The 23,463-nt window shown below is 39.8% G+C and overlaps 1 protein-coding gene across 7 annotated transcripts in view; it reads right to left on the bottom strand.

Annotated features, from left to right (window-relative positions):
* The window catches only part of GRID1 (glutamate ionotropic receptor delta type subunit 1), a 799,624-nt gene that overhangs the window by 121,468 nt on the left and 654,693 nt on the right, over positions 1 to 23,463 (bottom strand). The window lies entirely within an intron of this gene.

The raw sequence follows: 23,463 nt of genomic DNA, 5'->3' as shown, positions 1-23,463 counted from the left end.
TGACAGGAACATGGTCTAAAACAGAGCTTGTAGGTACAAAGAACAGGATCCCTCAGCCAGGTCCATTTTGGGGGGCAGTGAGTCAGACAACCACATCTGCACTTCACTCCACGTCCCCAGCCAGCCCCCAACTGATACACTCTCCAGCCCCTCCTTCTCTGGGCTTTCTCCCTTTCCTGGGCCAGGAGGTCATCTGATTCCTTTGTTCTCCAACCCTTTAGCTCTCACCTTGCAGGGGGGAAGGGCCCAGGCCATCAGTTGCCAGGAGACAGAGTATCGGCCATTTATATACACTGGCCCTTTGCTCTGCAACAATTATACCCTCTTATCCCACCACCTAGAGACTTAATAAATACATAGGGGAAACTGAGGCACCGCTAAAGTATTCAGAGGTAACATTAAGAACAGTCCCACTTCGTCACACTATCACATGCTTTGTCATTGTGATGGGAGAACAATGATGAGAGAACAGACCCTTTCATTTTAACCAGGCAGCTTCTAATAGCATGAATGGCTACACTTGCTTGTTGAAAGAATGGCCATTTTTTTAGCAATTTTGACCCTTTTCATCTGCAACCTACTAATTTTCATTGCATTTCCTAAGAACATTTCTCGTTTATTACAGTTCTGGTTTCAGCTAAAAGTTAGTATCTTGTTTCAAACACATTGGGCCATTCTCTTTCATATTGGCGAAAAGCTTTTTAAACAATCAATTCAAATATAATGTCTGCTGTGCTATTCACTGCAGAAATGTTCAAGCATACATTCCCTGGATCATAATTGGAAAGAGAATAAGCTCCTGAGGGCATAATGTAATAAAATCCCAAAGTTTCAGGCTTGTTTAAAACTTAATTCAGGTAGAGGTCTGCTATTTTAATCAGCAAAAACCTATGACATTTACAACATTGTTTCTGAATCTTTTTGCCTCTTTTTTTCACATGCAGTCTGGAATTTCATTAGAGATTATAATAATTAATCATAAATAAGTTTGTACAGTGATTTTTCATCCTACAGGATCCCAAATTACTTTACACATGTATCCAGGCATCATTTCAACCACCACTGAAATGCAGCCACCTCTGGGGTAGAGTGTAACAGATGTTTAACAATGCTCTGCAATTGAAGACTCACTACACAATAGTTTGCAGTATACAACAGCGCAGGACACAAAGGGCCCAGGTTTCAGAGGTGCTGATTCCCAGCATGGTCCCATTTACCTCCTCAAGAATTGTGGATGTTCAGAAACTCTGAAAATCAGGCCCAAAGTGAGAAACAATACTGTTGAGATTGAAAATACTGGGGAAAATTAACTTATCCCAGTGGACCAAATTCAGTTCAGTTTAAATCAAATATTTACAAAAGTGATTAATGTGGCACAGAGATTGGCGCTAACATTCTTAAATGTGTAAAAAGACTATAATGGGATTAGATCTGTGCAAAATAGTCTCGTAAATCCCTGAAATCAGAGTGGGATTGGGCCCCTCTCCCAATTTGAAACATTGTCCCAAATTCATCAAAGTTCATCTGAACTAGGATGATGGTGTTCTCACAGCCTTGTTACTTCCCATTTCACCTTCCCAAATCTTGCAGCCACCACTCCTCCATGTACCGTTAGCCATTTTTGGAGTGGAGGGGAGGAATAAAAGGGGTAGACCCTTTAGAACTGACCTGGAGCTCTCCTTTGGAAGGGGTGAACTGGGTAACTACTCCCCAGAATCTTCAGGTACTGCTAAGAAAAACCACTCCAGGCCCTAACGTGAAGCATAGTCTCCCATTGGCCAGGAATCAAACCACAAGATACTGAGAGCCAGCAAGCTGTCCCACTCTAGTAGTAGCATCACAGACCAGTGACCGAGAAAGCAGTGCACCAGGAACTAGTAAAGATTCTGGGGAGCTGCTCAGGAGACACTCAGATGCTGGGATAGTAACGGAGGAAATGACTCACAACTACCCCCAAAGAGGATTAAGGTTGTATGGGGAGCTGTGTGGGCGGGGTGGTACATGACAGTTCATGTTTGCCATGTGAACTATTAGGATTCTGTCAGAAGGCAAATCCTTACAAATCTGGGAGTTAAGTTGACATAACTTACATGAACCAAACCCAGAAGAATTCCCATGCGAGCTCTTTGATAATCACAAAAGGTCAAGAACTCAACTTTATATCTCACTCAAAAGACTAAGCCAGATGCTTAGATGCGACGCAAACTAACTCCATTGACTGCCTGGCATCTCCATCAACATAATGTTCCCTAACTCCACGGGGAGGCATTGACTCTGCACTAATGGGGAGGAAAGGTGCTATTCACTGACCACCAGCACCACTTCCTGAATCACATGAAGAGAGTGTCTCTGCCACTCAAGAACCAACCAGAACTGGCAGCGGCTCACAGCATCTTGAGATATCTGTTGAGATCACAGCCTATACAGCTATAACTGCATATTAACTGATTATTTTTTAAATCCAATAACAGCCTCTGTCCCTGGCCAATAAACATCAAGATTATACGAAAACATTTATTTTTACTAGTAGCTGAGCAATATCGGGGCACAAACTCAGATTCTATTTACCAAGGCCTCAGATATAAACATTTAAATAGGTGGAAGAAAAAAAGATCAATGTTAATTTCCCCAGATGAAGATTGGTGAAGGAGGCATCAGATACCGCTCATTTAAATTCATATAAAATGTACGGAACTAAACAGTGAATTTTAAAGAAATTAAATTAATAAATCATTTGAACTACAAGGTTGTCCTTTTGTGCTCTGGATACTGGTACAATACAAGGACTTTACTGGTACTTTTTGGAAAGAATGCATTCTGATTCTGAAGGCAGGTTTTTTTTGTTTGTTTGGCTTTTTTTGATTCTGAAGGCAAAATGAAAAATGCTGTGACATAAGAGAACAATTTGGAGTAAGGGGGCACCGGCATTTGGAAGGAGTGTCTAGTTCAAGTGCAATTTGGGTGGGTGTGAAAGGAAACCAGCAGCTGAGAGGCAGAGATGACACATTCCTGCCGATCCTGGGGCGGCTGGGAGGGGGAGGGGGGGAGGAGAGGGGCACAGAGTGAGGGCAGTGGCTTCAGCAGATGTTATGAAGCATGCTCAGTCTGTGGGAGCACGCTTAGTACAAGCCAAGCAGCAACTCTGGGGGCACATGGCCCCACGAGCCCTGCCCCAGCACGTTGCCTCTGCTGAGAGGTGTGTTGAAGGAGATTTATCAATTGGGAGGAGGGATAATAAAAGCAATAAATGAAGAACTAATAGGAAGTTGGCCTATAGGAAATCTGAGTAGAGGAATAATGAGTTATCCTTAGATGCAGACCAAGATTTTCAAAAAGATTAACTTATTGCCATAGAGAGCAATTATATGAAGTTGAAGACATTTGGATCCCATTTCTATATACATTTGGATAAAAATGTTGATTTGGATCAAAGAATACCAGACCTCTATGACAATCAGGATCCAAACACTCCAAGGAGCCGAAGCCCCCAAAATAAACAGTTTGAATCAACTGTTTATATACAGTGTCATTGTACTGTAAAATACATCAAGTTCTTTTATTTAAGCTTGTAATGCACTCAACTTAATAGTCATGAGATATGTATACAGACTATGATTATGAATTTATGTATTTCTGTATATAGAAAACTGTTCTCATAAGCTGTGGGGCAACTTCAGCTATACCTCACAGCACAATGGTGAAGCAGTCAAGCAGGAAGGGACACCTCACAAGCTAGATGTTTAGGCAAAATCAGCTCCAAGAAATCATCCATTGACCAGCCTAGGAAAAGACAAGGATGGGCTATTAGAGTTAATGGGAAGACATTGATATACCAGCGCTATCAAATTAGGAGCCAATTTCCCCCACTCTGCATAACCATGACTCATCATATGCCAGGAGAACAGGAAAAAGGAAAAAGCCTTTGAAAAAGAAAGCTTGAATCTATGGTTTTCATCCAAAAACTGAGGGACAAGCTAAAGGCAGGTGTCAGGGAAACAGTGAATCCCTCTCATAGCTAGGGGGTAACTCCAGGAACAGTTCAAAGGCAATACATAAACTTGGATTTGAAAAGGGGTTTTATCTCATATGGAAGTTCAAAGCCTGAGGTTGCATCTTTATGTAACTGTGTAACTTGTATGTGATTGCTCTCCCCTTACTATTTCATCTTTGAATCTGTGATTTGTTCCGTTAAATAAACATTTTATTTTTACCCCAAGCATGTCTCTGGTTTGCAAATTGTGCAGAGTGTATGTGCCACAGCGAACTGATAGCTGGGGGCTAGTTTCAAACCTTGAGAGGTGATAAACCAGAGAGGAATGGTCCAAGTGTCTGGTAATTAAGAACTCAGGGTGGGTGGATTTGGGGAGACTCAACTGGGCATGCTGTTGGTGTCACTCTGCAAGGAGTAATTAGGCTAGTAAAACCTAGGGTGAGAGCTTATGTTCCTTGGCTAGTGTCAGAGACAGCACAGTCCCCAGCTGCCTTGAAGTTACAGAGCAGGCAGTGACAGAATCCCTTCCCAGTATGTCACAGCCTTCATTCCACATAACTCATCCTTTTCTCAGCCCACCCAGTCCCCTCCTTCCCCTATTCAGATATGTCTTCTCCTATTTTATTACTCTTACCTCCATCCTAACATGTCTACATAATATTGTCTGGGTTTGTATTGTATAGTCTTGCCAACAAGTGGTAAAATCACATAATTGTATAATTGCAATGGAGATTCTGTGAAGCATCTGGTACTTGGAAACATATACAAGCTGCAAATCATTTACCTTTTGGTACTTTTCATTGTCTGTTTCTTTATGAAAAAATCAATGCAAAATGAATCATAAAAATGACTTATAATTATTCTTATGGCCAGTGTCAATAGTGATTAATGATTTTAGGTGCCTTAAGGGAGCTGATTTTCAGAAAGTGATCATCACCTGCCCTGTGAAAATCAGCTCCTTTTAAGAAGTCTTCAGTTGGACCTGTAAAAATGGAGTCACCCAAAATCATTAATCACTGTTGACACTTGCCTTAAAAAGATTTAAGAAGGGTTTAAATAGAGAGAATTCAGTGTATTTTTATCTTACTTTTCCATATTTAATTCATTATTTAAATTCAACAGATTACACAAAATAAAGAATCCTCTGCCATAAGGTATGTATTAAGAGGGGGGAACTATCTAGATAAGACAGGTGAAGACAGCCCATGGATTGAATACAACCATATTGGATTGGAATATATTAGCCAATTAATATAGCTGTGTAACAGAAAACATTTATAAAAGTAATAACTCCACAGAGTACAATTATATATCCCTGCTTCGAAGGTGGTTGACGATACTTGATTTTTGGCCTCCTGTCTCATAACACACCTGAGGTAAGTATAACTATACAACATGTTGTATGTTTTGTTTTCAAAGGGAATATGCAAAACTCACCATGTACAGTAACACAATGCTGGTGCAGGAAAAAAAAACTTTGTGCTGTCCATTAATTTCATTAGAATCATTTAGTAGAATTGTATCCCATGCCACTCTGAAGGAGTCAGTCAGTAGTAGAGTCATCCTCAAAATTGTACGTAGTTGATACCCAGCTATACTCTCGATGAAGCCTGGGTAATTATGTTTTCCACATTGGGGAATATGCTACCTCACTACCTGGATGCTATTGCTGCTCTTAATATAGCATATGTATAGCAATTATAACAGTCAAAAGAAGTAGTTCAATAAGAACATGTTCAAAAAGCTCAGCACGTCCCTGTGTCCTTTCAAACAAAGCAAATAATTTTGGCAGCTAGATAGGTCTCAGCTGTGGATAATACCATCTGGAATTCTACCACATATGCAAACCTCAAAATACCTGTAGGTACAGCACTTAACATTAGAGTTACATTTTTCTTGTTTTTTGTTGTTGTTGCAAAATCATTGATTTACCTTTGACCCTTCTTTACTCCACCAAAAAATTAAAAGATTATATCATAACTCGTTTCCAAGACAGCATAGTTCCCCCCTCCCTCCAAACAAAAATAAATATCTGCAGATACATCAAGGTCTTCATGTGAATTACCAGGCAAGAAGCAGTAGAGCTGGGGAGAAAGCATTTAATGTAAAAAACAACAGTTGCAGTAGCAAGCAACAACAACAAAATCCAGCTGGCTTAATGGTCATCATCCTTGTTCTTTGCAAAATTTTCATGACTTCAAGTATTTTGCTTCAGATGATGAAAAGAAAAGCCCCAAGAAGAGTAAATGATTTAAAAAGTAGGCTTTGATATTTAGGGAATCTGAGATACACAAATAGACATAGGATATACATAACATTGAATGGTCTGTTGACTAAAGTCCCATGATGTATGACAGTGATACAAAGCCAAATGGTATTGATTTAAAACTGCTGGGGACGGAAAGAGCAAGAGGGGACACTTCAGGAGTTTCAAAAGTTAGCTTATGAGTAGCACTGTTTACAGAACAGAACCTCTAACAATAATATCATAAAGCTTTCATAAATGCTAAATAGTATGACATTCCTTTTCAATGGGAGGGGAGTTGTCAGTGCTTAGCACCTCTGAAAATCAGACTCAATTGATTTAGGTGCATAATTGTAAATGCCAAAGTTTAAACATTTTAATCCAATTACTTACAAAACATAGAATACATAGGCCGTTTCTTACTATAAGGTTTTTAGGTGGTTTCTGATCTTATATACTTGCTACATTGCACATGGATTGCATTGTCTGTCTGGGAGTAAGCTAGGAAAGAAAACCAAAACTGGTCTGATTAATTATCACTACTACTTTTTAGCTACTGAAAAAATTGGGACATGCTGTAACCCTTAGACAGTGCTGTAACCCTTAGACTGCATGACACAATGCATAATGGTTATAGTGAAGACTTCCTTGAACATACACCTGATGGGATTTCATGCTCACACGCCACGCAGTGGTTAGGGGTTCCACTATCATGCCTGAAATCAGTAGCTGACTGAGGTTTTGCTGTGGTGACCCTGGAATTGTTGGGAAATGCTTCCTCCTGAAATCCATCGTACTTCATTTCTCCCCAAATTTAAAAAAATACCTAAACAATTATTTTTTGCCAGAGGTACTTTTAAATTACTACCACTGTTGCAGTTATTTTTTGTTCTGTTCTCATTGTATTTTGTATCTACACCTTGTTTGCAGTTGTACTCAGGTTGAGACGTTCTTCTTGCTAGTTAATGAGATATTGTTTTTATAGGTGGTGGTCAGCATCCTGGATACTTTGGTGGAGTGTGGGTTCTTTATTATAATTATTTTATCATTCATTTGAACTATTTTTGTGTCATTTGGGTTAATTTCTGTTCTGAGGGTGTTGAACATGGAAATGAAGTAATAACTTACATGATAGGCAACTTTTACTGGCTAAAAGTTTGACTTTTGTTATCCAAGTGTGGGAAGGATGGAGACACAAGCTACTGCATTGTTCCTAGGTGTTTCCTGGAAACACATGGAATTTCAGCAGTTTTTGCCATCACCCTAGTTTTGCTTTCCTTAACTCTAAACCAGAGGTGGGCAAACTATGGCCCACGGGACCGTCCTGCCTAGCCCTTGAGCTCCTGGCTGGGGAAGCTAGCCCTCCGGCCCCTCCCCTGCTATCCCCTTTTCCCCCAGTAGTGTATCTAATTTACAACTAAATAAAATAACTCTTAGTGTACTGTTTTTAGATGTCAGCTTTCCCAAACTTCACTACCCCCAATTCCTTTCTTGCAATTCTTAATTTCTACTTGGCAAGCCGGACTTCTCAAAAACCACATTTTTAGAATCTTAATAATTTTATCTAAGTAAAATTTGAATATTATTAAGACTTTTTTATTTTCTAAATTTGTGTACAGGAAGCTCTCAACCTGCAAGAACCATGTTTGAAAAGTGTGTTAGAGACCCACAGGAAAGAAAAGCACATCTCTAAAGCACCTCAGAAGGGAGATTAAGATCATATGAAAGATTTATTTCCTTTAGGGGTATAATGTTTTCTATAACGTCAGATGTAAGAGTTAGCTTTTTGATGCTAGTAATTTACAGTAACAAATAAGGAGAGAACACCGGGATGTGGGAGAGCAAGCAAATTTGGATCTAACTAGTGCGATGATCAGGCACAGTTTAAAGGTCTATACCCTTAAGCACAGCAGAAATGCATTCTTGCTATATAAACAAGGCCTGATTTGGTGTAAATCATAAGTAACATCACTGAAGTCAGTAGAGTAACACCAGTTGAAGAGAAAAGAGGATCTCTCCTAAAATATACAACTAACGTACCACTACTGATAGTAGTCAATGAAAGACGGAGAGTACAGATCACAGTGCTAATTACAAGGGGTGCTGCAGAAGACGGCCTAGCAAAGTGGTCACAGTATGAGCAGCATTACACCACTGCAAGCAGACTTGTAAATTGAAACACTGAAGGAGGGAGTTCAGAGATGTAGCCTAGATCCAGGCCAGATCAACGTGCAATAAAACCACTGCATCTTCAGAGCTCAGACAAACTAGCAGTTCCCAAATATGTCTGCTAAGAACAAATAAGTGAAAGTTTATCTACTGCAAAATAGATAAATGTCACCTTAGCAAGTGAAATTCATGGAAATCTGTTGCAAAAGTGCCAGTTGCGTGCAAGAAAACTTCCTAACTGCTGCATGTTGATTTAATGCTAAGCCCTTCCTTTCAAGGTTTTGTCTTGTTTTAGTTTTAGATCACATAACTATAGAGTTTAGTACAATTTAAGATGCCTGTCAGTCTGTACTCAAGTTCTCCAGTAACACCCACGGTGAAAACAGCAAAAGGACTATGCAAAACTACCAGTATTGGTCCAAATTCTGCCCTCAGTTGCACTGGTTTGAATTAGAAACAGATGAAATTTCCTACTATTGCCCTGCACTCCATGCATCATGCCCAGATGATTAACTGAAAAAATACTTGTTAAAACAAAGTTTACTAAAATCACAATAACTAAGAAATTGATAGGATTCCAACATGGGCAGACCACAGAGCCAAACAGTCCACGAGACTGTCACACTAGCTCACTGAAGCCTTTGAGGGACTTCAAGGCAAGCAGGATACCGAAATCAATGGCATGAAAAGTCCTGGGGAATTTTTCATTCTTCTTCTTTTGGGAGCGTGGGCCTTGTGCTTCCATGCCAGGGAGTGTTTAGACTTCAGAGAAACTTACACAAAAAAACAGTTGAGAAAACTGGGTGTAAGGCTGCAAAATTTCAAACCATTTTAATCAGGATTCAGATGCACTGGCAAAATTGTGTGGGATGCCTGAACTGGAACTGCAGATATTACAGGCTTCTAAAATACACCTTACTTCTGCTCTGCAGATGCTATTCCTACAATTTTACAAGTACCAATTCAGTCCTGACTCTCTCTGTTCCACTTAGTCCAGTCCTGTGAGCATATCCAGCTTTGTGCATTAAAACACAGTTTTTTGCTGGTGGAGTGGTTTTAGACTAGAAGCATTGCACCATCTTTTAGTTATGTATCCGTACAGTACTGAGCACATGGAGCTGAAAGCTCTAGGCACTGCTGCAAAATAAATAAGAGTGATCCTGCAGATCAGTATTGAAGTGGCAGTGCCATCACTGTGGATCCCTGGACAGGAAGAAAGAGTGTGGCAGATCAGGATTTAAGTGTATTACACAGATTTACATATGGGAATCTTACACGTGTAAGCGGGGGAATGGGCCCGCTATTGTGGGGAACTTTCCTGGCTTCTGCACGACGCTGGTGAAATGGGCGAGCACAGTAGATCTCAAACTTTTGTACTGGTGACCCCTTTCACATAGCAAGCCTTTGAGTGCGACCCCCCCTTACACATTAAAAACACTTTTTTATATATTTAACACCATTATAAATGCTTGAGGCAAAGCAGGGTTTGGGGTGAAGGCTGACAGCTCGCGACCCCCTATGTACTAACCTTGCGACCCCCTGAGGGGTCCCGACCCCCAGTTTGAGAACCCATGGGCTAGCAGAAGGATCTGAGTCCTAGCTCCCACTTCCTTTACCCAGAGGCCTCCCTGCCCTTGAGGAATCCCCTTCTACTCTCCTGTCTGGCAGAGTCCTCGTCACCCCAACGGGACTGGGCCCAGGATTGCTGTGGGGCTTGACCCCCAACCTTGCTGTGATCACCTAGGACAGGGGCTAGGGTGTCCCCACTCCAGGGTACTCTCTGCACTGGACACTTCCCTGACCCACTGATCATTACATACAAGTTAAAGCAAATAAAATTTATTTAATCAGCAATTAATTTAAAAAGGAATAAGGAAAAATGGGAAAGGTTAAAGGAAAACACATCACCCTGCTCTGTGGCAGGGAACATTACAGTGTCTCTTGAATGTCAGGGCAGTTCACAGCCTCTTTCTTGTAGGTCCCAGGCCTCCTGCTCAGGCCCTGGCTGTGCTGTAGGGATGCTGTGGGTTGGACACTTGCTCCGGTGGCGGCACACACACCTCCGGGCTTTGGGTGCTGGGACTCCTTTTCCCAGCGTCAGCCCGCTGTTGGGTTAAGATCCCCCTCCCAGTCTGGCCTGCAAGGACCCTTGGCTGGGTGTGTCTTTCTGCACTGGGCCCTTTGCCCAGGGTCCCCCCTTGGCTGGCCCCAGTTGCTCACCCCACCCAGCTCCAGACTGCCCCAGCTCCAGCCCCAGCTCCACTGTTCTAGCTCCGGCCCTACTCTGCCTCAGCACTGATGCTGACACTCTGCCTCCAGTCCCTTGGGCTGCTTCTCTGGCCCCTCTGGCTCTGTGGCAGCAGCCCTGCTCTCAGCACAGGGCCTGCTCTCCCTGGGATGTGTCTCTGGCACTGTGGCTGCAGCTCTGCTCCCAGCATAGAATCTGCTCCCTCGGCTGCTTTTCTGGCCCCTCTGGATCTGGCACAGCTCTGCTCCCCAGCTCAGCTTGGGCTCCACTCTGTCTGACCCAGGCAATTCCAGCTCACATGGAGGACAGGACCCCCCTGGCCTCCTGACTCCCTGATTAGCCTGCTCGCCCTGTCATTCAGGCTGACCTGGAGCATTGGCCTCCCCCCTTGTTCCTGGGGACTGTTAGTCTCAGGTACCTGATTTCCCATCAACCCTTCCCCTTTCTTTTGGCACCAAAAAAACCCTCACTGAGTTTTAGTAAGGGGACAATAGTCCCCTTACACACGGCACCTACAGTTATAATTACTTCAGCAGATTAAATTACACTATATAGAGATTTAAAAACCCTAATAACTGATACCAGATCTATTTAAACTGATTTTTTCTCTTTTTAATATCAAATAGGCTCCAAGACCTTTTTCCATGCAGGAAATTGCTGATTTTCCTAGTGTCACGCTGCTTTCTCTGGATTGTTAAAGCCTCTGGAGACTAAACACTTCAACTGGTGCAGACATTCTGTTATCTTCCCAAGTGAAGTACTGTATTTCACAAGTTTTAGCAAGGTATGTAGACATATACCTATTTTTACATAACAGTCACTCGAGTTTTAATAACATACACAAGAATTGGTATCATCCAAATAAAAAGAAATTCACAACTGTCTATTTTGCAGTGTATGACACAGCAGACTCTAACTTTATCACATGAGCAAGGTAGACAAAGATAGGTTTCTTCTGTCCTGAAAGAGAAGCTCAATCATTACTGTCTCTCTACAGCAGGGGCAGGCAAACTTTTTGGCCTGAGGGCCACACTGAGTTTCCAAAATTGTATGGAGGGCCGGTTAGAGGAGTGGGCCACTGTCAGCAAATAACACTTGTTTGTGTGATCTACTAGCAACCATTTAAGTTCCAGCTGCCAAACAAGTTGCTCGTGATCTTTTCAGCTCAACGTGGTTTGGAACCCACTTACTTAAACCACCTCCAACCCCATTTTCCATTCAATCAGTTGAGGTGCACTGAAGCAGAACCTCAGTTTTACAAACTCTAATCTTACCAACAACCAGTTATATAAACCATTTCCCCTGACTTCCCTCACAAAAAAATCACAATGAAAATTATGCCAGTGAAGAACTTTCTGACTCCTTCAGTGCCTTGGAAATCACTTTCCACTGGTCAGAAGGACAAGAAAGTGATGTTGTGCACTGGAGACTAGACCGCATCTTATGTACCAGACCTAGTGTCATTCTGAGATATTAAATTTTATGAACTTTTTCATTTTATACATTCCTCCATGCCCAATTATTTCATAAAATAGACATGCTAATGTATCTTACTGTCAATGGCAGGAACTTGGCTTCCTATGGTAAATAATAAGGCCAGTTCAGTACAGGGCTCCTACCACTGGAAATCACTCCCTGTAGTTTTCCATCTAAGCCTCAGCTTGGCAAGCTTCAGTTCTCCTGCTGCAAGGCTTTTTTTTTTTCACTCTAATTTTTAATGGAATAATGATGTGTTGTTTTAGTTAATGACAATTTCAGGCTAGGGGGGACATATGGAGAGCTGACTATTTTTTAATTGTTTTGACTTTAGAAAGTATTATTGTACAGTGCCTACACACTTCTTTTATACTAGAATATGCCACATAAGACATCCAAAACACATTTTTAGTATTTAAAGAAATATATTTTGTTTTAATGATATCACAACTATACAATATTACCTGTGGGTGATGCTATAACCATATAGGTTTTAGATTCCATACATGCATTTGTATATTACACAAACATGCAATGGTCACACTCCAGAAGTTTCTTCCATTTTGAGAGAGGTTATCCATTTCAGGAGCATTCCTCATTTTTAGAATAGGAAATGTTTTGAAGTATGATCTCTGTAGATTACATAAAAGAACATACATACGCACTCAGAGTTCTACTGTGTAAAAGTGGAATATTGCAGGCCCATTTATTTTATAAGTTGGTTTTTAGATATTTTAAAATGTGGTTTCTTTCCAGTTGGTACTCAACCCTGCAAATGTCAAAATTCTCCATGAATGAGAATTGCATTTCAGTTCCGGGGGATTTGGGCTGAAGGGCTGCCTTAGAGCCACAGAACCTGAAAGCTTTGGATTCCTGACTCAGAGGCAGTCCTACCTGCGTTTCCTTTGCAACTTAGTTGAAGTTGAGCCATCTTCATGCAATGTTTCAATTTAAACAAATTAGCAAATTCCAACAAAAAAGTTTTGTCTGGATTCTTCCAACCAGCTCTAGCATTTATCTCACAGCAACTCTGTGAGGTGCGGAAATATTGTTATCCCTATTTTACAGGTGTAGAATTGAGACACAAGGCAACTATGGGGTTTGTTGAAGATCACACATGTATTCTGTACCAGAGCTGTGAGTTGAGCTCCGGTCTCTCAAGTCTAAACTAGTGCTCTAAGAACTGGATCATCCTTCCACTAAACTTGAGTTGACATCAGTTTGACTACTCATGTAAGTGCCTTCCAATTTAAGGGTTGAATAATCTAGTCCTAAACGACAGAAACAAAAGCAGAAATATATAGAGAGAGATTTCAGTAATAATTTTCATCTTCTGTTTCTGGCCACTTTCTTGAAATTAATAATAATATAAAATCATCCTGAAACTTTCTGCATCTTCTATAAGAAAAGCATGATCTTTCCCATGGTTTGCCATGAGAAACAACTAGCCTTAATTATATGCCTGTCAATGTCAACCTTGTGTCAGTTTCCCCTGTCTAAATCCAGAATGGAAAACAATGGAATGATATGGAATTAAAACATAACTGAGATTATAATCCAGTCCATTGAGTATGTTTTGTGCGTATATCTATATGTGGCTGTGTTTCCAATCAGTGGTACTAAATGCTATAATAATTAGAGGAACTATGTTTCACATAACTCCAGAGAAGGGAACATGCGCATGCAGGGTTTGCCTGTTGGCATATAGTCCTTGCAACTGTCCTTGACACTGAATAAATGATTTTCCACTAAAAGTGAATAGATGATACAATCTGTTTAGTTTATATATGTATTACAACCAAGGTGACATCTATTATTTTATTTGTTCATTAAAATAATTTGGTTTACCTTTTATGGCACAGTCATTAATAACTTTCAAACCCATTGTGCTAATCAGACAATGTGGTTAAAAGCAAGTCTGATGGCACATAGATAATTCTTCAGGCTTTGGTGATACTTTAAATAGCAATCATGACTCAGGAAGATTCATCATGGTAGGAAATGTTAGAGAGGAAGAAAAACTGTCATACTTTATTCTGAAATGGAGAATTTACTGCCTTGGTCCCTGACAGATGCTGTGTAATTGGGAACAGCAAATAATCTCTCTCTTGACATTTCCAAAGAGGTAAAAGGAACCTGTCGGGGTGTTTTTCAATATTTTCCCCCTCATTATAATAAGATCATAGAATCTGGAAACTGAAATCTGTTTCCCCACAGAAATTATTTTCCTCCATGGTGGGCGCACATCAGTTTATTATTGCAGAGTTCTTTATGAGTGCTGAGCTACTGGAATTAATTCCTCACCCACACACCACCCCCCATTCTGTAGTGTCTTCAGTAAATTATGGCGCTTTAGTAGAAAGTCCATAGTTAAGGTTGTGAGACACTTACAACAAGACTGATTGCCATATCCCTTTTAACACCCGAAGATTTTCCGTATGTGTAAAAGAGAAAAAGCTGGAGACGGGACTCTTGTAGAATTTACAACCATGATATTCTATTGTGAGATCAATGGATACTCCAAACATCAAAAGCATGACACTGCTGCATATGTGCAGGAGTGAAGAAGCCTCAGGAAAGTAGTTAATTATTGAAAATATGCTGATCCATTTAGGACTCGCAAAGAGGAGTGCATTTTGAAAACATGGCCTCTGTGTTCACACATACAGATGGCATATAAACAGATCCACCAGCACAGACTGAGACATGCATATACCATTATACATATGAGCAATAGTTTATGCAGAAATATGTGTATAAATTAGTATGGACCCTTAAACAATTTGTCCCAGAATATATAAAGAAATAAAGAATTTCTAATAAAAATATAACTGCCATATGTTTGGGACACACAACCACTTCAATGAATGATGACACTCTTATCTATACCTGGCTATACAATCTTATTTTAGAATTTAGAGTTATAAAATTTTGCTATAGAAACTTATTGAACATTACAAGAAAATATTGACTTTTAAAAACTTAGTTGCAAAACTCAAACAAATCAGTACCTTGCTTCTTATCAAGATAAACACGCACACCAATTGCTATGAAGTTTACTCAATAGTGTAATTAGCTTTTTTATTAAAATGTCTTCCGACATTTTAAGACAATTTTCTCCATAAATAAGGCACTTTATAGAATTTCCAATTCTTGTTTTCTAAGTCACATACCGAATAACATCTAGGTACCTTCTGGAGAAAATTACAGCTAACAGTGTAGCGGATACTTGTTATTGTCACAGGGCAATATCCTAGAGTTCACATTGAGCTTGGGTCTCTATATGTATGGTATAAATAGTAGTAAATCTTTTTCCAATTTGGTCTACCATGACACTCAGTTTTTTTAAGAGGATAAGGGAAAATTAAACCAAATGTAAATATACAAGAATTGCATTTTGTCCAGGACATTGGTCTATTACCCCTATTTCTCTGAAAAAGTGCCATTGGATCTTTAAAGACCACAACCAGGAAGAATCTCAGTTTTACATCTCATCTGAAAGACAGTGTAGTAACATAGATTAACCTGAATTACTAAACCCAAATACATGTTTATGAACTGCTCAGATGGGAGATAGGCATCTGTTTTACAGCTAAACCAAGGCAATTTGGTTAGGTATTTTTCACATGAGTAAAACTGATTCAATTACTGTAGTAACTACCTGAGATAATTCCCTGCAATATATTACTTTTAGAAGCCGTACGATGACTTTGCTGTATTCTTATGGATGCAGCCATCTAATAACTCAGACCCCTGAACAATATAGGCCATTTGCTAACGAAGAGGGAGCACAAACCATTGGTGAAAGAATGGTGAGATTTCTTCCAAAAGTAACAGTTTGAAATAAAGTATTTTATCTAACTTCACCAGCAAGCCTTCAGTCAATAACAAGTGAATCACAGAAGTAGCAAAAGTGACTTCTGCAATCTGCCTGAAAGTGCAAAGGGAAACAGTAAGGCTGGTTTATGAAGCAGATGCTATTTCAAGAAAATCAAGTTTTCAGAAAAAGACTTGGAATGACATAAATGAATACCCAGTGGTAAACGTTATCGTTCTGAACAGAGTGTTTCTTGTGAAATACAGTATATGTGCAAAATATTAGCTCTGCCTGCATTCCAGCCAGCTTGGGAAATAACTGCACAGCTTGCTTTAAAAAAAGTAATAAAATATCATAAATAATAACACCACTTTGTACATACACAGCATTTTCCTGCTAAGGATGATGATGATTATAATAATATCAAAGCTCTTTACAAACATTAATTAAGGGCTTGTTCATATGAACAATTAGACTGTGGCAAGCTTGGGTGTGACTCCATCCTGCTAAGTGTCCATGCGCACCCTGTTGATGCGAGTTAAATTTGTTACAGAGCTTTGATCTAGTCCCCTTTGAAACAGGACTAACTCAAAGTGCGCTAATGAACAGTTCACATGTGTCAGCAGGACACACAGAGATAGTTAGATCATGACAAGCTAGTGCAGGGTAGGTAGCGTCACACCCCATCTTGCTACAGTCTAATTGCTCTTTTACAAAGCCTTAAGCCTAATAACACCCCTGTGAGGGTAGTTAATTGATATTATGCTCCTTTTATACATGCACAAAGAGGGACAGATAGGTTAATTGCCCAAGACTACAGAAGAAAACTGTATACATTCAAAAGCTTGTCTCATTCACCAACAGAAGTTGGTGTAATAAAAGCTATTACCTCACAGACCTTGTCTTTCTAATACCGTGGGACCAACACAGCTACAGCAACAATATAAATGAGACTACAGAGTGAATCAGTGATTTTCTGGGACTACAACCCTGGAGGCCAGGCTCCCTGTTCTTTGCCCTGAACACTAGAGCATTAAAAGGAAACATATAGGATAGATTTTAGAGTAGCAGCCGTGTTAGTCTGTATCCGCAAAAAGAAAAGGAGTACTTGTGGCACCTTAGAGACTAACACATTTATTTGAGCATAAGCTTTTGTGAGCTACAGCTCACTTCATTGGACGCATGAAGTGAGCTGTAGCTCACGAAAGCTTATGCTCGAATAAATTTGTTAGTCTCTAAGGTGCCACAAGTACTCCTTTTCTTTATATAGGATAGAATCCACCCACGTGCACAGGCATTAGAGATAGTAAGCGCCTTGCATGCCTTCCCTTCCCCTCATGTTGAGATTTTCATTAATAAAAATAAATAACTTAGATCTATTCCAGATTTCCTGCTTGGTTTGCAGTATGGGGAGAAAAGCAAACCCTATCCTGCCTCCTCTCACTTCCTCCCATGCATGAACACCCAGACCCATGGAGTTCCTTGCATGGACTCTAGGGTAAGGAGACCAGACCATGCTGAGAGAGCAACACACACTTCCGTACAGCATGACCCACGGGGACACACTGCATGGAGAATCCCCTAGACCTAGCGATGTAATCCGGTTCTTTATACTTAAAATTATTAACACCACCACCTCGCTCTTTCATCAGGAGATCTCAAAGCACTGAACAAAGGAGCTGGGTATCATTATCCCCATGTTACAGCTTGGAGAAGTCAGTCACAGAGAGATGAAGTGACTTGCCCAAAGTCACACAGCAGGTCAGGGGCAGGGCCTGGATTAGAACCCAAAGCCAGGTCTACACTATACATTTATATCAATAGAACTCCATCACTCAAGGGCGTGAAAAATCCACACCCTTGAGTGACGCAGATATACCGACATAACCTCCGGTGCAGACAGCGCTATATTGATGGGAGGACATAGTTAATCCACCTCCGTGAGCGGTGGTGGATTAACTATGCTGATGGGAAAAGCTCATAGTAGCGTCGTCACTAAAGCATTACAGTGCACTGCACAGCAGCACTGGTGCCTCTACAGCATTTTAAGTGTAGACCTGCCCGAAATCTCAGCCCGCTGTTTTATTCATTAGGCCACAAATGGAACTGAACAGAATACTGGTTTTAATACAGGACTGTTAAAAATACATATGTTGCTGCTGAATAAGCAAAGAGAAGAAAAAATATTTTTAAACGGGGGAAAAAAAAGGTTTGTAAATGAGTGTCTCTGAGCTCAGAATAAGAAAGTTAGTGTGTGACGTTCAAGTAACAGAGTGTAATAGCAGCAAATGTTGGTGTTGAGTTCAAACCAGGCATCCTTAAAGGTACCTTAAAAAATGGAGAGGAGAACATTTCTCCTACAAGTACAGTTGCCAGCTATAATGAAAACATCAAAACACATGAAGCACTTTGAAGAAAAATGGCTACTAGACTAACTCTGGCTGCTCCTTAGGCTCTACCTGAATTCTGCATGCCAATTTACAGCATTTCACCACCTTTCTCTGCCTCCACATTTCTCTCCCGCTCACATTTCCCTTGCTTTAAAAACTCATCAGCAGAGGTTCTGCTCATAGACGCACCTTGCTTCAGTGGCTGTAATTTTCGCTTTTTGATTGATTGATTTGGCCATTTCTTACTTTTTTTATATGATGATCTTTGAACCTAAAATTGCATTTGCTTTCCTCTCTAAACTTATATCAAGCCAATTTCCCTTTCGAAGTGGTAATACGTTCAGGTTGGGGTTTTAAAATGAGTATAAAGGAATTAGGCACTTAAATCCCATTGAAGTCCAGTGGAGTTGGGAGGCTCCGTTGAAAATCTCAACCTTAAGTCTAAAAAGCATTCATGAGGTCATCACAGCCTCCTCTTTTCCAGTGAACTAGGTCACACATTCTCAGTCTTCGTTTAGGATGTACAGGAAATAGGAAAGACCCAACTGATTACCATCTAAGGCAGGGAAACCTTTACTGAATATGGTATTAAAGCTAAGGTACTAGTGCCTTATACACAGGGTTTGAGGGAATAGTTATTAAATATGTATCAGTCAAAACATCCACTTCTTCATAAGATTTTTAAACTGAGGAATTTTTATTTATTGTTTTGGCAAAAAGAAACAGAGCATTTCCTGTCATTCCAGTCTGGCAAATCTAGAGGCAAATAGAGATATCATGCCAAGTAAGTCACATAGGCTTATATCCTCCACCCCCACAAAAATATCCATGGGGTGGACACTGGGCGAGGAAGGAGAAAACTGAAGATTCCTTCACTCCATGTTCCCTGAAATAGTTCATTTTTATGGCAGAGTACAGTAGAACCTAAGAGTTATGAACACCAGAGTTACAAACTGACCAGACAATCACACCTCATTTGGAACCGGAGGTACACAATCAGGCAGCAGCAGACCAGGAAAAAAAAGCAAATACAGCACAATACTGTATTAAACGTAAACTACTAAAAAAATAAAGGGAAAGCAGCATTTTCCTTCTACATAGTAAAGTTTCAAAGCTGTATTATGTCAATGTTCAGATGCACACTTTTGAAAGAACAACCGTAACATTTTGTTCAGAGTTACATTTCAGAGTTATGAACAACCTTCATTCCCGATGTATTTATAACTCAGAGGTTCTACTGTACACTTCTAAAGTTTCCAGATTATATCAAGCTGGGAGGAGTTGCAAGTGCTTTGGAGGATAGCATCAAAATTCAAAATGATTTAGACAAACTGGAGAAATGGTCTGAAATAAATAAGATGAAATTCAGTACAGACAAATGCAAAGGACTCCACTTAGGAAGAAACAATCAGTTGCATACATACAAAATGGGAAATGGCTGCCCAGGAAGAAGTACTGCAGAGGGAATCTGGGGGTCATAGTGGATCACAAGCTAAATATGAGTCAACACTGTAACACTACTGCAAAAAAAGCAACATCCTTCTGGGATGTATTAGCAGGAGTTTTGTAAGCAAGACACGAGAAGTAATTCTTCCGCTCTACTCCACACTGATTAGACATCAACTGGAATGGGAGATGAATATGAAAATCTAATAGAGATCAAGAGAGGAGTGAGACAAAGTTGTATAATGTCATCAACTTTATTCAACATTTACAGCAAGTGTTTGATTAAATTAATTGAAGAAATAGAAGAAGGTATTAAGATAAAAGGAAAATGGATGAATCACATTCACTATGCAGATTAAAAAGAAGGTCTGATGAAGTTAGTGGAGATTTTATATGAATATGGTAAAGAATATGGTCTAAAGTGAAATGTGGACAAGACAAAAACTATTGTGGTATGCAAGGTTCCTGGGAAAACATGCAAGATTCCAGTGAATGACACAGCCATTCAGTAAATGAGAAATTATTGCTACTTAAGAAGCATTATTGCAGAAGATAGAAGACTGGATAACGAAGACAGCACCAGAATAGCAAGAATGAAAGAGACATTCTGGAAGAATAAAAATCTGATGAGAAGGGACATAAATTTGAAGGCTAAATTCTGATTCTTAAAAACTTACATCTGGTCTGCGTTAAAATTACTGTTGTGAAACATGGACGGTCCAACAATCAATAATAAGAAAACTGCAATTCTTCAACTTATGGTGTTATAGAAGAATTCTGAAAATAGTATGGATAGACAAAGTAGCCAATGAAAATTTGGGGAGGATACTGATAATTGGAACTCAGCAAACACTTCTCAGAGATCTTACAAAAGGAAAGATTTGATTTGCAAGGCACATTTTAACAAGTTCAGTGGGTGATGCATGTTTATGAGCACTTGAAGGGAAAGTTGATAGCAGAAAAACATGAGGTAGAAAAAAAATGATCTTGGATGGACAATGTGGTATCCTGGGTGGATCAAAAGGAATATTCATCCACAAAGAGATTAGCAGAAGATCGTACAGAATGGGCTACCATGGTTGCAAACCTCCAGTAACAGAGATGTCACGTAAGAATAAGAATAAAAGAAAAAGAGAAAGAATCAAAATAACAATAATAAATAAAATAACTCATGCAGATACTAGAGTATTTATGCTGTGAAAAATATCACCTCTTCCAAAGGATTTCCAGTCAGATACTCTTTCTTTACTATTTCCACACATTAAACTAAAAGGTAAATACATGTTTTCAGAATCTTTTCCTGCTCAAAGCAGTACGTTGCAATAAGCAGCTCTCCACAGAGTTCCTCTCTTTCAGAAATATATCCTCTTACATTCTTTGCACTGGATACCATTGTTCATTAACAATCAAGGTGTCTGAGTAGACTTAAGCACTCCTCCATCTAACTGTTTTGTCCCAAATTATTACGTGATCCTCTCACTTTAATATCAATTATAAACTTAGAAATCTTTCATATAAACAAATCAGGAGATCAAACATGAAGCCTTGTTATATCCTATTTGTACATCATCATCTTTCCCCAATCCAATTAGTCAGATAATATTTCCTTTCTTGTCTTAGAGTCACTTATGAATAACCTTATCTGGTCATTATAAGGGTGCATGGATTTCACCTGAGTTAAGCCAGTTTGTTCTGCTCCAATTTACTATAGGAACTCTTGCATGTATGCTGGCAGAAACTGATGTACATAATAAAAATAACCATTTACACGTACATGGTGATTTCCATCCAAAGATCTGAAAGTATTTCTCAAGGGGGGTAAGCATTGTAATACCAGTTTTACAGAGAGAGAAGCTGAGGCATAAAGTTAAGTGACTTGTTCAAGGTCACTGAAGAAATCTGTAGCAGAGACAGTAATGGAACCCAGATCTCCCAACCCAGTTTTGTGCTCTGCTCAACAGCCATTTTTGCCTCCCAAAGTGACCTTAATTTTCCATTAGGGACATGGAATGATTTCAAAAGGAAGACAGCTGCGGACTTGGAGAGGATTCCTTCTTTCAAGCAAAACAAGTGTCGAACATGCAGTAAAGTAGACAGAAAAATAACCTTTTCCTACCCACTTGAATACAGAGAGGGTTCATACCCTAATCTAAATTCTTCAGAGACAGTGCCTGGCAGAGTAGGAAGTTTAATATCTAATCCTTCAGCCTTATACATTGAAATGATTTTTTTTCTGTTTTAATGACCATTTCAGGACATAAACTCCCTCTGCAAAGCCCTACTGACTTTCTGAAAATCAGACTCCTTTAAGGTATCTCAAAAATTGGGCATCCAAAATTAGAGGAGAATGTTTGAAAATCTGGATGGATAAACACAAAATGTTATTGCTGAGCCTGACAAACTTCAGACAACTTCTGGCCATTTCTGTTTCAATTAATATTTTTTAAGTAAGACTGTAGATGTGTACCTTTATTCATTTGTCCGTTAGAGAAATTCAGGGAGATGAAATATGGATTAATAAAAACAAACAAGACAAATAAAAAACTAAAATTTTGCAAACTTTGAGCCACTATGAAATCCTGTCTCTTTACTCACTTCTGCTTTTTCAGACAAATAGTTTATTCACCAAAAAGTGCAGTTTTTGGTTGACTGAAACTATTTGGAAATTTAATCAAATTGAGTGCGGTGGGGAAAAAACTTTTCCCAGGCCAGCAAACCATGTGTATACATCTGTCCTCTTTATCACCTTGTAATGTTCTATCTGCCTGATTCAGAAGAGGAATTTGAATCCACATCTCCTACCTCCCAGGCGAGTGCCTTAATTTCATCAGGCTATAGAGTCATTCTTAGACCACGTCTACACTACCCGCCAGATTGGCGGGTAGTGATCGATTTATCGGGGATCGATTTATCACGTCTAGTGTAGACGCGATAAATCGATCCCCGATCACTCTGGCATCAACTCCGGAACTCCACCACGGCAAGAGGCGGAAGCGGAGTCGACAGGAGCGGCGGCTGTTGATCCCGCGCTGCGAGGATGCAAAGTAAGTGATTCTAAGTCGATCTAAAATACGTCGATTTCAGCTATGCTATTCTCGTAGCTGAAGTTGCGTATCTTAGATCAATCCACCTCCCTCCCCCAGTGTAGACCAGGCCTTAGTCCTCTCTTTGGCAAGGTGGAAGAACTCCATCAGGAGAGATTGAGAGAAGCCCACCCAAAATAACCCATAGTGTGGTGATTGGGCTACTTATCTGGGAAAGAGGAGATCTGAGTTCAAATCCTTACTGCAGAGTGGGGATTCAAACCTGGATTTCCACTTCCCAGGCATGTGTTTTAGCCACTGAGCTAAAGGTAATAAATGGGGACATGCTCACAGTCAGTTTGCTGGCCCGAAACAGACTTTCCCTGTTTGCTGACAAATTCCAAATATTTTTTGAACTGAACCAAATCTTTTTTCTGATTTTTTGGTTTGCTGTCCCAACTGAAAAAAAAAATCAGTTTATCTCCCAGCTCTGCTCTGCACTGCACAGTATAAGAAATACCATGGTAATGTGAATTATTTAAAAACAATATTTTAACAGAAACCCCTATATATACCTATTATGTGGGCATTTTTCAGCTTCTGTTCCAGTCAAAACCAATGCAAATCAACTGTTCCTATTCATGTTCTAGCCTTAATT

Source organism: Chelonia mydas, chromosome 7, assembly GCF_015237465.2.
Source record: "Chelonia mydas isolate rCheMyd1 chromosome 7, rCheMyd1.pri.v2, whole genome shotgun sequence".
NCBI classification, from domain to species: Eukaryota; Metazoa; Chordata; order Testudines; family Cheloniidae; genus Chelonia; species Chelonia mydas.
The sequence above is the reverse complement of the archived record's forward strand: the minus strand, read 5'-3'. Positions and strand labels throughout refer to the sequence as shown.